Raw genomic sequence first — 15,750 nt, 5'->3', positions numbered from 1 at the left:
AGTCTCCTGCGTGTTTTAGTCCTGTTCAGTGGCCCTTATCAGATTTTTATTTTATCATTACTGTATTAAAATAACACAGAAGTACAGTTAAAACACACACATTATACTCTAAAAATTATCATTTGAGTAAAATATTCACACCTAAATTTAAAAATAAATAACCCAACTTAAACCCAACAGTCATTTTGTTTCTTATTTTACCCAAAATGTGCGTTAGCAAACATTGTAAATGCATTTGGAAGTGGCTCATTCATCATTCCAGAAAGCTGAATAAACTCCACAACAACTGCATCAAATAATCATCTGGAAACTTTCTGATTCAGTCTTACTGTGGTATTTTGACAGGCTTTCTGCTTCTCCTGTCTCTCAGTTTCTGGATGTCATTTGCTGTTTTGCTCTGACATCTGCCCGAAAACCTACTTCAAGTGGGCAGGGAGAACCAGCTTATTTGCATTTAAAAGCACAGACGCAAAACAGCCGCTCTGACTGGCACAAAAATTGACGTTTTCAATTATAAAAGATTCATAGTTTTTTTTCCCTGAAAATTTACAGACAAATCCTGGAGAGACTAATCTTATTTTACATCTTGTTTAAATGGTAAAATAAGGGTCCTTTAATTACTCAGCATTTTATGTTAAGCAACTGATATTTTTTGTCAACTGAAACAAAAGCATTCCACCTATGTTTTAGCATTCCTAATGGTTAGACTTTTAGACAAGACATGTTAGTGACTTTATTTGAGCTGTTCATACTTCAAAAGTTAAAGATTGATGAATACCATAACTGTTCTCACTAGAAACAATATGTTTAAAGATGTCAGTTAAATATTAATTTTATAGACTTGTGTATAATTTTGTGTAGACTCATTGCTGCCTCTTCAGTTTTTTTTGCAGCACAGGCTTATTGGAAATGTGTGCCTTGATGAATCAGCAAAAATGTGTTTTTAACATACATTTGCTTGCACTTTTTAGATAAATCCACCACTACTGGGCAGTGAAAACTATGTTCATGCAGTTCTAGTTTCCACGGCACCAAATTGCCACAAATAAATTTAAATGTGTCTATGATTTGTTATCGGCCATGGTTTGCTTCACCTGGTTATCTCCATATTGACAACAATTTTTCCTGTGGTCAGTTTGCTTGGCGGCTTACCTTGTACGTTGTTGATTTTGACTCTGGTTTTATTGCTTTTGTCTAACTGCCCCTTAACCAAAGTAAAATTGTGGTAAAACTATGCAGCCATGTTGCAATTTTATTTTTACATTTATTTTTTTGAAAAATACAGTTAGGTTTAGAGAATGATTTAGATCATTTAATTACAAGGTGATAAATGCACAACAACGAAAATGATGTATAAATGACAAGAGTTACTGTGCGTTTACACCGACTGTGGCGAGAGCGTCAAAGCGTCATCATAAGTCATTCATTTTCAATGGGAGCTGGTAGCAATAAGTGGCGATGAGCGGCGCAGTGCTTCTCCGTTATGGGCATTGAGTAGAGTTAAAATCATGTCTACTTTATGGTAGTGAGCTATGATGCAGTTCATCTGCAAGCAATCGGAAAATTAAAGTGCACCATATATATTTTTGTGTGTGTGTGTGTGTGTGTGTGTGTGTGTGTGTGTGTGTGTGTGTGTGTGTGTGTGTGTGTGTGTGTGTGTGTGTGTGTGTGTATATGTATGTATATAGTTATATATATATATATATATAGTTATTATTATTATTTCTTTAAAAAGCGTTAATATCATTCTAACTATAATGACGGTACAAAACAGTATTGATGCTTGAGAATATTTCAAACATATGGACACATGTTGGGTAAGTGGAGCAAAGTTTGTTTGCAATAAGTCTGGTTTGTTTTTTTGGAGAAATATAGCCTGTGTTGGATGCCATGATTGGGGAGGATCTTTTAACAGGGAAAACCACCACACAATCTCATACAATTCACTTTCAGTCTGATATATGGGGCAGTGCAGTGTGTCACACTATATTTAACACAGAGCTCACTGCCTGTTTTGACCGCATTGCCAGAACGAGTCTTCAGAAGTTTGTTAGACACTCTTTCTGAACCCAAGATGCACAGATCATCTCACTGGATTGAAATGACATGCATACAGTGGTGGAAAGAGTACTGAAAAATCATTCTCGAGTAAAAGTACCATTACTTGCCTACAAATGTAGAGTAAGTAGAGTAAAAGTATCTGTTGTAAATATTACTCAAAGTATGAGCAAAAAGTAGCCCTTTCAAAAGTACTCAAGAGTAGTGAGTATTACACTGTTAAAAGCTTATGCATTTATTGGTAATTTGTGAATGTGTGGAAACATAACATTCTGTAGTGCATTTAGTTAATGCCCAGCAGGCACACAACGTCATAAGACATTAATATTAGGTTTGATTTGGTTTGTGATGTCAGGTGACCAAAATTCAATGTCCGGCCAGCGTCTAAGGAAAATGTTATTTTGATGTCCAATAAAGACGTCAGATGAAGTTGATATTTGGTTGATTTTAGGTTTTTAAAAAATGACCAAAATCCAACGTCGAGCCAACATCTTAAACCAACGTCATATTAACATCAAAAATACTTACATTAATTCATCAGATTTGGCAACCAAAATCCAACATCTGATAGACGTCATAATAGTAACGTCCACACAGCATCAAGCTGTAACATCATTAGATGTTGATGTTTGGTTGATTTTAGGTTGGACGTTGGTCTGACCTTGAGTTCTGACATTAACCCGATTTTCATTTCCAAAAAAAATGCAATGTCTATAACGTTAGGGTACAGCATCGATTTGACGTCATGTTGACATCTTGTGCCTGCTGGGTGTCTCTGGGTAATTGGGTGGAAAATTTTTGGTCATCTTCATGGTCCCTTTTAATTCTCCTAAACAGTTTCCTGCAAATATATATCGCCCATGTCTTGATATAGTTCATAATGATGTGATTTGCCTAGTTGAGTATTTGTAATTAGTTACTTTACACCACTGCATACATATTCCTATAACCTCCAATTCTGTTGGCAAGGAATTGTTAAAAAAATGAAGAGAAACTGTTTTAACCCTGGCAAATAGGTTGTTTTATTTTTGTACATGGCAGAATCACAATATCAACTTCATCATTTTAGTTTCAATTGTTTCTCTGTCTGAAATGGTCTAGTTATGATAAAGATTACATTGGAGTCATATAACAGGCTTACAGATGATAATCTCAGGTGTGATCATCGCTGTGATATTAAAACTCTTATCATAGATGATGTCAGTCTGATGGGAGTTCATCAGAGGTGATTGTTCACCTGATGGGTTCATAAACCACACTTTTCTCTCATTTGTGTTGTTCATTCTTGACAACAACAAAAGTAGATGTTACTGACAGGGAAATTAGGACAATAAGAGAAAATTTCAGAGAAAATGAAAAAGCAGACTGGCAGAAGAAAAGATATCATAGAAAGATTCATTAGTGTGTGTGTGTGTGTGTGTTGTGTGTGTGTTCTGACCTGAAAATGTATACTTCATTTGACACGTTTAATGTAGGTCACTGTTAGCTGTCACAAGGGAGCACACTGTCACCTGCTCCTTAAACATGGTTTCCCAAAATTTGTATTTTTTTTTTTGTCAGCTAAAATGCTTTTGACTAAACTAATTTAACTGAAGTATCTCCAGAAACCTAATTTAATAATTCAGTATCCTTACTCTGATATCAGTTAGTAGTTACAATTATATGTAGATATAATATGTAATAAACTTTTGAGTTTTGTATAAAAATTGGTTCAGTCAATTGTTTTAATGTATGTTTTTGCATGATTGTATTATTATAACCTCAACAACTTACAAAATGTGTCAAATTGTTATTCAAAAATGTGTTTTAGACATACATGGACTATAATTTTTTCTGAACTACTATGATGTGCTCTTTGGTGAAAAAATAAATAAATAGCACAAATACTGTGTTGTTAAAAAATAAACAGAAAGGGGAGCAAAAGCATTGCTAAAAAGAAAATCTTTACACTTGAACACCATGCTTTCACACAAGTCATTCAGACATCATACAAGTCTGTCTAAAATGTGCGGATTGGTGTGATGAAACAAGTTATGGTATGGTTAGATATGGTTAGAATGCCATGATGCAAAGAGGCCAGTGGGCAAATTTGGAAATTTTCGAAGGACGTCCTGGGATTTTTAACGACCTTGGTTTACATCTCATCTGAAAGACAGCACTCAATAATCCCATTACTATACTGAGGCATTAGAACCCACACAGATCGAGGTTGAGCGCCCTCTGCTGGTCTCACTAACACCACTTCCGGCAGCAACCTAGCTTTCTCATGTGGTCTCCCATCAAGGTACTAACTGGGCGCAGCCCTGCTTAGCTTCAGTGGGTGACCATGTAAGAGATGCAGAGAGCTAGCTGCCAGCTATAACTTGATTAGAAATCTTTAATATAAGAATTAGTGTGCCGATCTTTACAACTGCACAGCAAAATATGGGGACCCAAAACAACTCTATGGGTGTTAATTTCAACCCTTTGAAAGTGTCTCATGGGGTCCACTCAAAACAGAGTTAAATCAACACTTTCAAAAGGGTTGGCACATTGACACCAAAGTAAGGGTTAATTTTAACTCTGGGCAGAGTTAAAAAATGTAACTATATTTAACACCGCCTGGTGTAATATATTGTTATTTTATTCAACTCTCTTGAGTGTAAATATGGTAAAAAGATCAAATAGACTGTAAATTACAAAAGAAAAAACATTTTATTTGAAAACATTCACAACTTCAACAATTCATTCAGTTTTTAAAATGCAACAATGTCAAATATGCTTTAAATGTTTTATTAGAACAGACAGTATCAACAAAATATGTATGACCAGTGCTCAAAAAGGCTGTTTCAGTCCTTTGGTCCAAACTTGATGTTTCATCAGAGCAATTTGAAAGTTCAATATAGCGTCACTCATAGTTTTCTTCTGAACGCATAGTTTTCTTCTGAAATTACATTTTAAACAACTTGGCGTGCAAATCTTTCACTTCTGGTGTTTCCTTGGTCCTCCATATCAAACACAGCAGTTTAAATGAAGGTATAAATGCTGTAAACTTGTGTAAAAACAAACTGGAGCTATGAAATTTCATCAAGCATGTCCTGTGAATGAAGTGCTTCCCAGCCACAGGATGACCTTTTTATCCATGACGATGTAGTAGCTGCTGATCGCTCGTCTGGTGGTTCTTGATGCACGGATATAGGGTGATGCTCATCTAAGAACTCTTCAAGACTCCAGCATGACTAAGAAAAATGTTTGAAAACAAATTGCAATCAAATTCTATGATATATTTAAAAGAACATTTCAAGTAAATAAAACATTCAAGAAATCTAAACTCACCTTTTGAAAATCTTCATGATGATCCACAACTTGACTCTCCCAGCTGGTTGAGGTGACAGGATATGGAAAAGTAGAAAAAACACATACATCACTGTTGGATCTCCAAAAACAATTAGGTTAACCACTATGACTAGAACTGGAAAAACAGGCAGCTGTCTGTCCAGAATCCTGAATTTAACACAACACTCGAAGCAAAATTTAGAGGAGCTTAAAATATTTTATATCATTTAGTGATGCTGACTTCCCCAAAATATTGGCCACAGTGTAAAAAATATTCATAAACTTACAGTTTTCTGTAAGCGTGTGCGTGCGTGCGTGTGCGTGTGTGTGTGTGTGTGTGTGTGTGTGTGTGTGTGTGTGTGTGCGTGTTACTTTACCAGATTCAACTTGTTAGGCCCTTTCAGGTCCAGTATTGACGCCACCTTTCCTGGAGTCTAGCAGATGTTTCAGGTGCAAATATAATCTAAAATATTAGGATAAGCAGAAGAGGAAAAGGTGCAAAGCAAAGAGCAAAACATTATTTAAGTAACAGTTCACCCACAATACAAAACTTATCACCTTCATGTCATTTGTTAATCTCTAATGCTCTAATACCCTCTCAGCTTATTGTGAAACAAATACAGAACTTTATCAAACATACCTTCATTATTATCACCACATATGACCAAGAAGGTGTGCTTGGTCATTTCACCAACTCTGGAAATACACCATCCGTCTCTAATCAGCCACCGTCACAGGGTCTTGTGTTATTGTATAGAGAACTGTGGCTGTTAAAAAACAACAAAACATTAGTATCTAACACATATGCATAACCTTCAGATAAAAAAAGAGAAATGAACATCACAAAGCATGCCTCACACTTTTTCAGATATCTTTTGATTCAGATGTTGATTATTGATAATAAATCTACAAATCAAACCTGTATCATCATTAGGCTGCTCAAATATGAATCAGTTAATTAATTTTACAGACAGGTGGCTGTTTACAACGCACTAAATTGTCTTTTATAAAACGGAAATGTTGTGTACAGTACATGCTAAGTTTAGCCTATAGTTTTAAGCACAATATCATGCGGGAGAAAAAGCTTGACTAAGATGTTCCTGACTACAGAACTAGCCTAACTTACTGACGTCAGACATCCCGAGTTGGGAAAAGTCATTTTCAGGGGATACAGAGTTGATTTGCGGGAGGTAGCGGGAGAGATGGGTACCTGAAGAGCAACGGGATGAGTTGCGCGCGACGTACCTGAAGAGCGGTGGGGGTGACTTGCGCGCGACGTACCTGAAGAGCTGGGAGGGATGAGGTGGAGAGGGGTGTGCAAAGTGTTTAATGACCGGGCGGGAGACGCACGATTTCCGGGAGATTATCATTCATTTGCAGGCATCTACTTGGGCATTTGGGAGTCTCTGTGCATTTGCGGGATAACATTAACGTTAGTCCCGCAACTTCCGGGAGACTTCTGTAACGTTAAATGTCTGAGAAAGTGCAAACGCGGTCATTTAAAGACATTAATGTTAACATTCCGACTTTAATGGTTGTCAACACTTAATATAATTCAAGCGTAACAGTTACGTTATCACACGAGTCTATAGACTAACGTTAACGGTATATGGACGGCCACGAATGAACCAGTTTAAAAGGGCCGCGGTGTTTAAAATAACCAAATTAACATGAACGAATAACAAGCAATCAAATGTTTTAGTCAGGAAGCCTTTTACAAGTAAGCATATGTTCATTTACTCACCAGATATGTTTTAGAAACTCTCCAGAGCTCATGGAAACCGTCCTGTGTTGCCGTTAGCATCCGGGCAGAGTAGGTTAGGCGCTCCGGGGATTCCCTCGCTAACTTAGTTTGCTTCGAATTAAAGGAGAAGTGTCGATTTTATTTTACAGATGGGTAACAACGCACAAAATGGCATTAAGCGTAACAGAAATGTGTTGAACATGTACATTTGATGTTTTATGCACTATGTATGCGTGAGCATATAAAAACATTCTTGAAAAGAATTCAATAGTAATGCAGTTAAGCTAACGTTAGATACACAAACGACCATGAATGAACCGCAGAAGTTTAAAATTGTCACTCCATTCTAAAGTTATTAACTTAACAATATGTTTACAACTGTATTTCCTTAAAGAAAGTCAGTAAAATACCAACATTTAGGTAGTTTGACTCACCAGTTGCTGTTCTAAACCTCAGATGGAAAATGGCGTCTGGAAAATTCTTCAGTGACTGGGGCTGCATGAATTCCCGGATGTTGGAAATAACACCACCAAGTATTGAAAAGATAACTCCTTGATTTCGCACTGAATAAAATCAATTCTAACTCTTATTATATTCATTTATCAAAATCTAACTCTTTAACGTCAACACTTTACTCTGAAATGCTTCAACACCGAGAATTTAACTCTGATGAATTTGCTGTGTGCTCCATTGTTACTGTGGCAACATTTTTATGCAACTATTTTAGTTTTGGCATGTTCATTTCTATCTTTTTTTTGCAAGTGTTAATCTAATTTACACCTTTTCATACAAATGACTTTAGATTCATTGGCTATTAATGTATAGGGGTTATTTTTTGCATGCTTCCTTTTTCTATATTTTCACTTCCTAGTAAATGAGTTATATGGCATTGAGATGGATTGCCAATTGCTCCACTGTTGTATATATCCAACATACTTTTCTATTCCAGGTTGATGTGTTCATGTGACTTGTTTTCTTTCACAAATATATAATAATTGGCAAAAAGTGAGTTTTTTGATGTCCCATTCAGTAAGAAATTGCTAGTTGTCTTATAGGGGATAATTTCAGATACAACACACTTTTATAGAAAATAATCATACTTAATGACTATTTTAAAGACCTTGGATGCAGTAAATTACCATTAAGAAGCAACACACTGAAATCATGAACGCTGTTTAGGGTGCTGGCTTGGCTAATCTTACTGTATTTCATGGGAATCATGGGATTCTTGTTGATGTGGTTTCATTTTAGAGCAAATGAAACAAAGCAGTAAAATAGAAATAGAAAATCCTGTTCATTTTTTATTAATACGTTGTTTGGTGTCCTCGACTGTTCGCTCATCACATCACATCTAAACTCATTTGTTTGGTCATCATTTTTCTCTTCTTGCTGGTTTTGTGCTTGTCACCCTGCTTTTTTAACACCACTTGTTTGCTCCTTATGGTTGATGCTTCATAACTTTTGTATACAGTGAATTTCATATTTGCTTCAGTTACCAAATAAAGGTGAAGTGAATAAACTAAATTGGCCATAGTGTACGAGTGTATGTGAGCGCAAGAGTCTATTGGTGTTTCCCAGTACTGGGTTGTGGCTGGAAGGGCATCCGCTGCGTAAAAACATTTGCTGGAATTGTTTGCGGTTCATTCCACTGTGGCAACTCCTGAGAAATAAGGAACTAAGCTGAAGGAAAATTAATGAATTGCATATTATTTAAAGCATTATACAAATTGATATTATTTGATCATTTGTTCATTAGCCTAAAGGCAAGATTTGCATTATGCTATTAACATTACATTAGCTTACTACTAACCTGTGGAAAGGCTGTCATCAAAATCAGGAAACACCTTTTATTTCTGGTTTTGGAGCTTGTGACTACTTTTTCATGAACATCAGTGATCTAAAGATTTGCCTTTATCAGAATGAGACAATAATATGATTCAGGTGTTTACATGAGCTGCTTTTTGAATGTTACATTCATGATTGCCAGTTACATGTTATAGTACATAGATCCATTAACGTCATTGCGTCACCATCCTATAAATGTTTCCTCCGCAGTTTGTGTCTGTGGTCCTTTAAGATGTTAAAAAAATCACTGTTTACGTGGTAGACTCTTGATCAGAGTAGTGTCTTAATCATATTAAAATCAGAGTATTGGTGTCCATGTAAACGTACTCAGATAATGTGTCAGATAATATCACAAGCTGTCAGAGATGGTCCATTCCTCACCTTTAAGGTGATTCCATGAGCCCTCACATTTTATAAGTTTGACTTGTTTCTCTCTTAAAAGCAACTTTTGTAAAATATCTGCTGCATGTTGGTGTCAGAATCCTTGCTTATAAAATATAGCCATACTATAGAATGCTTAGTTTAAGCAAATTAGATGAACGCGATCATGCGTGTTGATGAAGTGAGTCGCTCGCTGCATGCGCTGTTCTGCGCGCTTTGCCTGACATCACTGACATCCGTATCCCTCAAAGCTGCCGCTAATAATTTTGACTTCAACTGATAATCGTTTTAAATAATCGTTATTACAATTATGACCAAAATAATCGTGATTATGATTTTTTTCCAAAATCGAGCAGCCCTAATTGTGATATATTCACATCTCACTCACGCTTAACGCTTCATCTGCGTCTGGTGTGAACACAGCATTAGACTGTTTATTTGATCAGAAATCCTATTAGTAATTTAGTACATTGGTATAGTTCTTATTATCACTATTAAAATAATATTTCTGTGTTATATCTAGGGATGGGTACCGAAACTTTGTACTTTATCGGTATCGGTGCTACATTATAAAAGGCCGAAGTATCTATAAGCTCTGAGGTTAACAGTTCTGCTATTGGCACTGGAGAATTATTGCTGAATAAACATTACTTACAGTTCATCTGCACAGTTGGCAATCTCGCATGAGAAATGTATAAACGCCTTTACAGTTCTCAACTGTGCCCAAGCATTCAGCGGAGGTTCACGTTAAGCGGACACATAGCTTGCAATACTGACTCGCGCACGCACAGTTCGCAAGCTTGCGAAGGAAATACAACCTGTTTGATTCACTAAGTGGAGAGTGAAAATGTCCATTGCAACAAACGCAACAAATGTTTTCTTGTATAAATGGAAACGCAAGCAATCCGGCTAAGTGACAGTATCTTTCAAAAGTCCATTAACTGCAATAAAAAGTAATGAAAAGTTTTGGCTGCCTAGCTAACAATAATATTACATCATCCACATCGTTATGCCTGCTGTCAATCACCTAAATTAGTATAATATTAGTAGTTAAATAAACACACACATTCGGTTACAATGAAAACAGTTTTTTTCCCTGCAGTAGCCTAAATAACTCTTAAATCTTAAAATGCTTTTACATATGTTTACATCACCTATGAATAGCCTAATAATAAACTATATTTATTAGGAAATTATAAAAACAAAGCTACTTATTTTTTACATTGCAAGATGCTCCAAAACTATATTAAAACACAGTTAACTCATTTATGTGAATGCGTTAATGAAAAACATAAACATTATCTCATTTAATTGCATTTTGCAACTCAAAAGGTATTTTCAACTGCAGTGAGCACAATAAACCAAGAAAGGCCAGAGAAGTCAAACATGTTGATTTTTCTTCAGAAAAATGTTTAAAGTTATTTTCCCTCAAATCATTGTACATTCTTTTACAGGAAAACAAATTATTTATTTGTTTTACAATTATTGGTTTTGTTTATTTTAATATTAAAAACGTAATGATAAAATAAAGTGTTGTTAGTTCTGTTCAATTTGTTTTGTTTTGTTTTCATTAAAAAAGTACAGATAAGTAAAAAAAGTACCAAAAGAGAACCGTTAAAGTACAGAATTGATAAGTGGTATTTATAAAAGTAGTAATCCCGTTAAAACCTTTATGATACCCATCCCTAGTCAAATCATTTTTTTTATTGTTAGTAAAATTGTAAACATAATGTAAAGTAAATCACATTTTTTGATTGAATGAATTGGTCTTTGATTACGTTTTTATTTGACAACGTAGTAGGAAGAAATGTTTCTTTACCATCAAATCATCATCATATTAGAATATTTCTGAAGAATCACACCACACTGAAGACTGGAGCTGAGGCTGAAAATTCAGCTTCGAATCACATTGTAAATGGAAATAATGTTTCACAATATTGCTGTTTCTTTTTTAAATTTTGTTTTTGTTCAAAATAGTTTAGCCTAGGTGAAGTCTTCTTTCAAAAATACCATAATATTTCCAAAGTTTTGGCTAATAATTAAAGTAATGATTTTTTACTTTAAATAATTACGAATGAATGTTGCTTGGCAGCTAGTTTAAATGTCTAAATTTGTTAGGTTTGTATAAGGAAAAAATGTAAATGACACTTTTTAAAATTGATTATGGTTGATGTTCTGTCAAATGAAAGTTGATATTTTAATATACGTCAGCCCTGTTTCTCTATAGTGTTTTCCAGCCATTGCGTGTTTATTCATTACGTACAGTCTCTCATCAAACATGCTCTGCTTGCTCCTGCTATTCCATCCATCAGCAAACAGGCGTATTAAAACACACAATACCGGCCTCATCTGTTCACCTGCTCACACAGACAGAGAAAAGAGGATGCAAACATTGTAATGTGGGAGGATGATCAATGACAAACACAGGGACCAGACACAGAATTGATTGAAAGAAAGCAAGACTTGGACACTGTGATGGCCATTAAGAGACTTTAGCAGCCGTCTGTAGTCCACAGGTCGAGTATGGCCACTAAAGATTTAGCCAGACCATATGGCGGTGCAGAGACGTGGAGGGGGGAGGGAGAGGTGGATGTAGTGTTTTGGTGGAGCTGCATTGCGGAGATCTGCTTCATGTTGAAAACTCTGTTAGTAATCGCAGCTAATGAACCGCTGAAGCAGGAGAGCCATCTGCTAGTAGTCCAGATACGCACACACACACACACACACACATTCCTGACACATCATATGAAGTAAATATTGTTGTGACATATCAGGTATGAATTTAGGCAAGAGATGTTCAAATAGATTTCTCTATTGTGTTGCAGATGTGTTTACTTTCCTGTGTTAAACAAAACCACTGTCATGCATGGTGCCAAAGTGTGTTGTAGGTTAATTTCAGGGTGTTGTTGTGGTTGATCTGGTGTTTCCTTGTTTTTGCATCGTTCTGTTGAGGCTTGTGTATAATATAATCAAAGCCAAACAAGACTTCATTAGTCAACAAGAGGAAGATGTATTATACTGTTAGATTAATCCTGTGATTTTAAGCATAATAGAACAGGACCTTTTAAAGAAAAAAAGACTTGGATATTATTTTCTGCTGGATACCTGATTATATGGGATTCTTTGGAAATAAACTTGCAGATAAAGCAGCTAAAGAAGCCCCAGTTGGAGATAAGGGAATGTACAATTCCTGTATCTGAAGTTAAACCTGTTTTAAATCTGTATATTAATGAGAAATGGCAAATGGAATTGGATAAATGTAGAAACAACAAATTGTATTAATCCATTTGTGAATGAAAGACATAGCTACCATTTTGAAAATAGACATGATCAGGTCGTACGTATGAGATGTAGAATCGGACATTTAAGACTGAGGGGCTGTTCACACTTTCCGTTCCAAAAACGTAAGGCCCAGCAGGAGGTTAAAACAAGAGGCACATAAGCAGCATGCAAAACGCTCACGGCCATTAGTAAATCATTAAAAAAAAGTGCGTTTGATGAAGGGTTGTGTATCGTTTGGGTTTTTTTCGATACCGGTGCCAAATACTTTTAAAACGATACCGGTGCCAAAACGGTGCCTGAATCGATACTTTTTAGCCACAAAATGATGGTGGATACCTCTACAAAAATATTTTATTTGACAAAATATTTTAAAAAATCATTTTAATAGAACAATATAATTACAGTTTAAAGTAAACATCAATTGATATTGTATTACATTAATACATTTCCTTTGATCATTTGTTGGTTAGCATGAATTTAAGATTTGCATTATGAAATTACATTAGCTTACAATTAACCTGTGGGGGGTGGGCAGAGGCCACGCACTTTTAGGAGCACATTTTAACATATATATCACAAAATACTTCACATTATTGGAAGTCATTTGTTTTCATGAATCACTCTGCAGTCTTCATAAACAAGATAATTAAATAACTTAAACTCAAAATAGTCTTCCTTGTTTATTTATTTGACAAGTTATTTTATACTGGTGTAGGAGAACACATTTCTAACATTCAAGTACATCAAGGCACATTGCTGCACCTGTAAACTTTAACAGGCCTACAGTTGAAGTCAATTTATTTTGCCCTCCCATTCATTTACAATAATGTTTCTGAAAATTTTTACACTGTTTCCTAAAAAATAATTATTCTGCAGTCATAATAAGTCATATTTCTTATTGTTTATTTCGTGCATTGATAATGACCAAAACACATTGAATGACAGTAAAAAGTAGCAATTTTACCCAATAAATGCGTTAATAATATCAACTGATTTATAGTCATTCAAATTAACTTAAAACGATTAAAAACTGCAGCAAACATATGTTTAGGCCCGAACTACAAAACCAAATGTAAAACAATTGTAGTATCAGTTTTTGTTTAAGTTGCACGCTAGTGTTGCAGGAGAGGGGAGTGGTCGCTTTAAGACTTGTTATCCGCTTGTTAAGTGTGATGTCACGCAGAGCGGCTTCCGGGTCCAAGCGCTCTATTCAACTGAATGGGGAGACTCATGAAATGGTAGTAATAAACGTTTACAAAGCGATTTAATGCTTTTGAAAATCACGATCGCAGTATATATATCCATGCCTAATATCCGATGGCCAGAAAGTGATACATTTTTTTATAAATTGTTAAATTTTGGGTATTTGTTATGCAGCAAGCCCAGGGATTGTTGTGTACACTATAATTTTATACAAAATTAACTTTAATATGTGATAGGAATAAAACGTGATCATAAACGAATGATTTCTCCACTCAAATGAATGGCGGCTTGGACCCAGAAACAGTATTACAACGTCACAAACACGTGACCACTTAAAAAGCGGATTAACGGTAGTTGTAGTCCATAGCGAAGTGTATTGTGGGTAGTGTAGTTCGACACGCATGCTGGATTATGTGAGCTCGCTGTGTGCTGTGCAGCTGAAGCTGGGGAAAAAATTTTCCTCGGCTTTGTTTTATGTTCACTCAAGTTATTCCACCCGAGAGCTGTTCATAACTAGATAGAATAGACATAGAGATAGAAATAGAGATAGATTGATCTCTGCAGCAGCAGCTGGTGTGAAAGGCAAACGCCTGCGTGCAGCTTCTGCTCTCTATACCCGCTACTCACGCACTGCTTTCGCTTGCAGTCTGAAACAGGCGTCAAAGGCAAAAGCCTGCGTGCTGCTTCTGCTCTACATACGCGCTGCGCACTCTCTGCTCATGCACTGGTTTCGCTTGCAGTGTGAAACAGGCGTAACGACCTTGCCGCAGCACCTAAATTAGGCACCGAAATTCATACGCTGATTTAATACCGGTACGTACCGGTTACCTAGGGACCGGTGCTATAATGGCACCGGGTTTCGGTACCCAACCCTAGTTCGATTTGACCACCCCCTATTAAAATTTATTGAAAGAGGGAAAAAAAACTCTTTGCGATTTGTGTACAACTATTTTGACGATTAAAATTTTTTTATAGAACGTGTATTTTTAAATGATATTAGAGAACGTTTTTATTCAGGAAATGTTTTAAGAGAAATTTTTAAAAATCTTCTGGAGGATTTTTAGAATATTTATCTTTCAAACTAAGAAACTGTGGACTCTATTTTGACGATCCATGCGCAAAGTCTAAAGCGCAGTGCACAAAAGCATTAAGTGCTTGTCTGAATCCACTTTTGGTATTTTATGGATGGAAAAATCCACTTTGCGCCTTGGCGCATGGTGTAACAGGGTTAAGCTTATTCTCTTCATGAGTTATAGGGTTGTTTTGAGAATAAACCAATCAGATTCTCATCTCCCATTCCCTTTAAGAGTCAGTTGCGTCGTGCCATAGCGCATTTGCTATTTACATGACAGACTTCGTTAGTGGAAAAACTGAACACTTCACTAGTAAAAAAAAAAAACTGTTAAACAGCATCTATAGGTGAGAATGAGAGATGAGCCTCCTCATTATTTACTTTCACTTTCACTCTCGTGGATAGGGAAATGTGTTGTACGCAAAGACATCCTTTAGCCTATAAATAATTCATTTTGTTTGTTAAGCACAAAGATTTGTTTAAAAACTATTTCTGTTTTCTTTCCAGCAAACTAATAAATAAACAGTAATAACGAAATGTGTTTAAACAACTGAGTTAAATTCAAACACGCATGCTATGCCTCATATGGTCTAAAACCTGACAGGTGCACAAGTCTAAGCTCGTTTTTAATAAAACAAATTTAAATATGCATATAATATTAATACTGCTAATAATAATAACATTATACAGACGCAAATTGTTATGAATAAACTAGGCATGCACAATATATCGGCGGCCATATCGTTATCGGCCGATAAATGCTATTTTTAAGATCGATTCGATATCTAAATTAGGCCGATATCTTTAAGCTGATAGATTATGTATTGTACAGAACTGCCTGCCTAGTGCA

The 15,750-nt window shown here is 35.7% G+C and overlaps 1 protein-coding gene and 1 long non-coding RNA gene across 2 annotated transcripts in view; one reads left to right on the top strand and one right to left on the bottom strand.

The window, feature by feature from the left end:
• dnajc5ab (DnaJ (Hsp40) homolog, subfamily C, member 5ab) overlaps window positions 1-15,750 on the top strand; it is a 36,669-nt gene that overhangs the window by 4,025 nt on the left and 16,894 nt on the right. The gene's annotated exons all lie outside the window — the stretch shown is intronic.
• Window positions 4,734-7,813, bottom strand: LOC137489109 (uncharacterized). The gene is made up of 6 exons (XR_011008444.2): window positions 7,552-7,813; window positions 7,118-7,228; window positions 6,014-6,140; window positions 5,751-5,836; window positions 5,374-5,416; window positions 4,734-5,276 (listed from the first exon to the last, which is right to left on the bottom strand). It is a non-coding gene; the product is annotated as an uncharacterized lncRNA (long non-coding RNA).

Source organism: Danio rerio, chromosome 23 (genome assembly GCF_049306965.1).
Source record: "Danio rerio strain Tuebingen ecotype United States chromosome 23, GRCz12tu, whole genome shotgun sequence".
NCBI classification, from domain to species: Eukaryota; Metazoa; Chordata; class Actinopteri; order Cypriniformes; family Danionidae; genus Danio; species Danio rerio.
The sequence above is the reverse complement of the archived record's forward strand: the minus strand, read 5'-3'. Positions and strand labels throughout refer to the sequence as shown.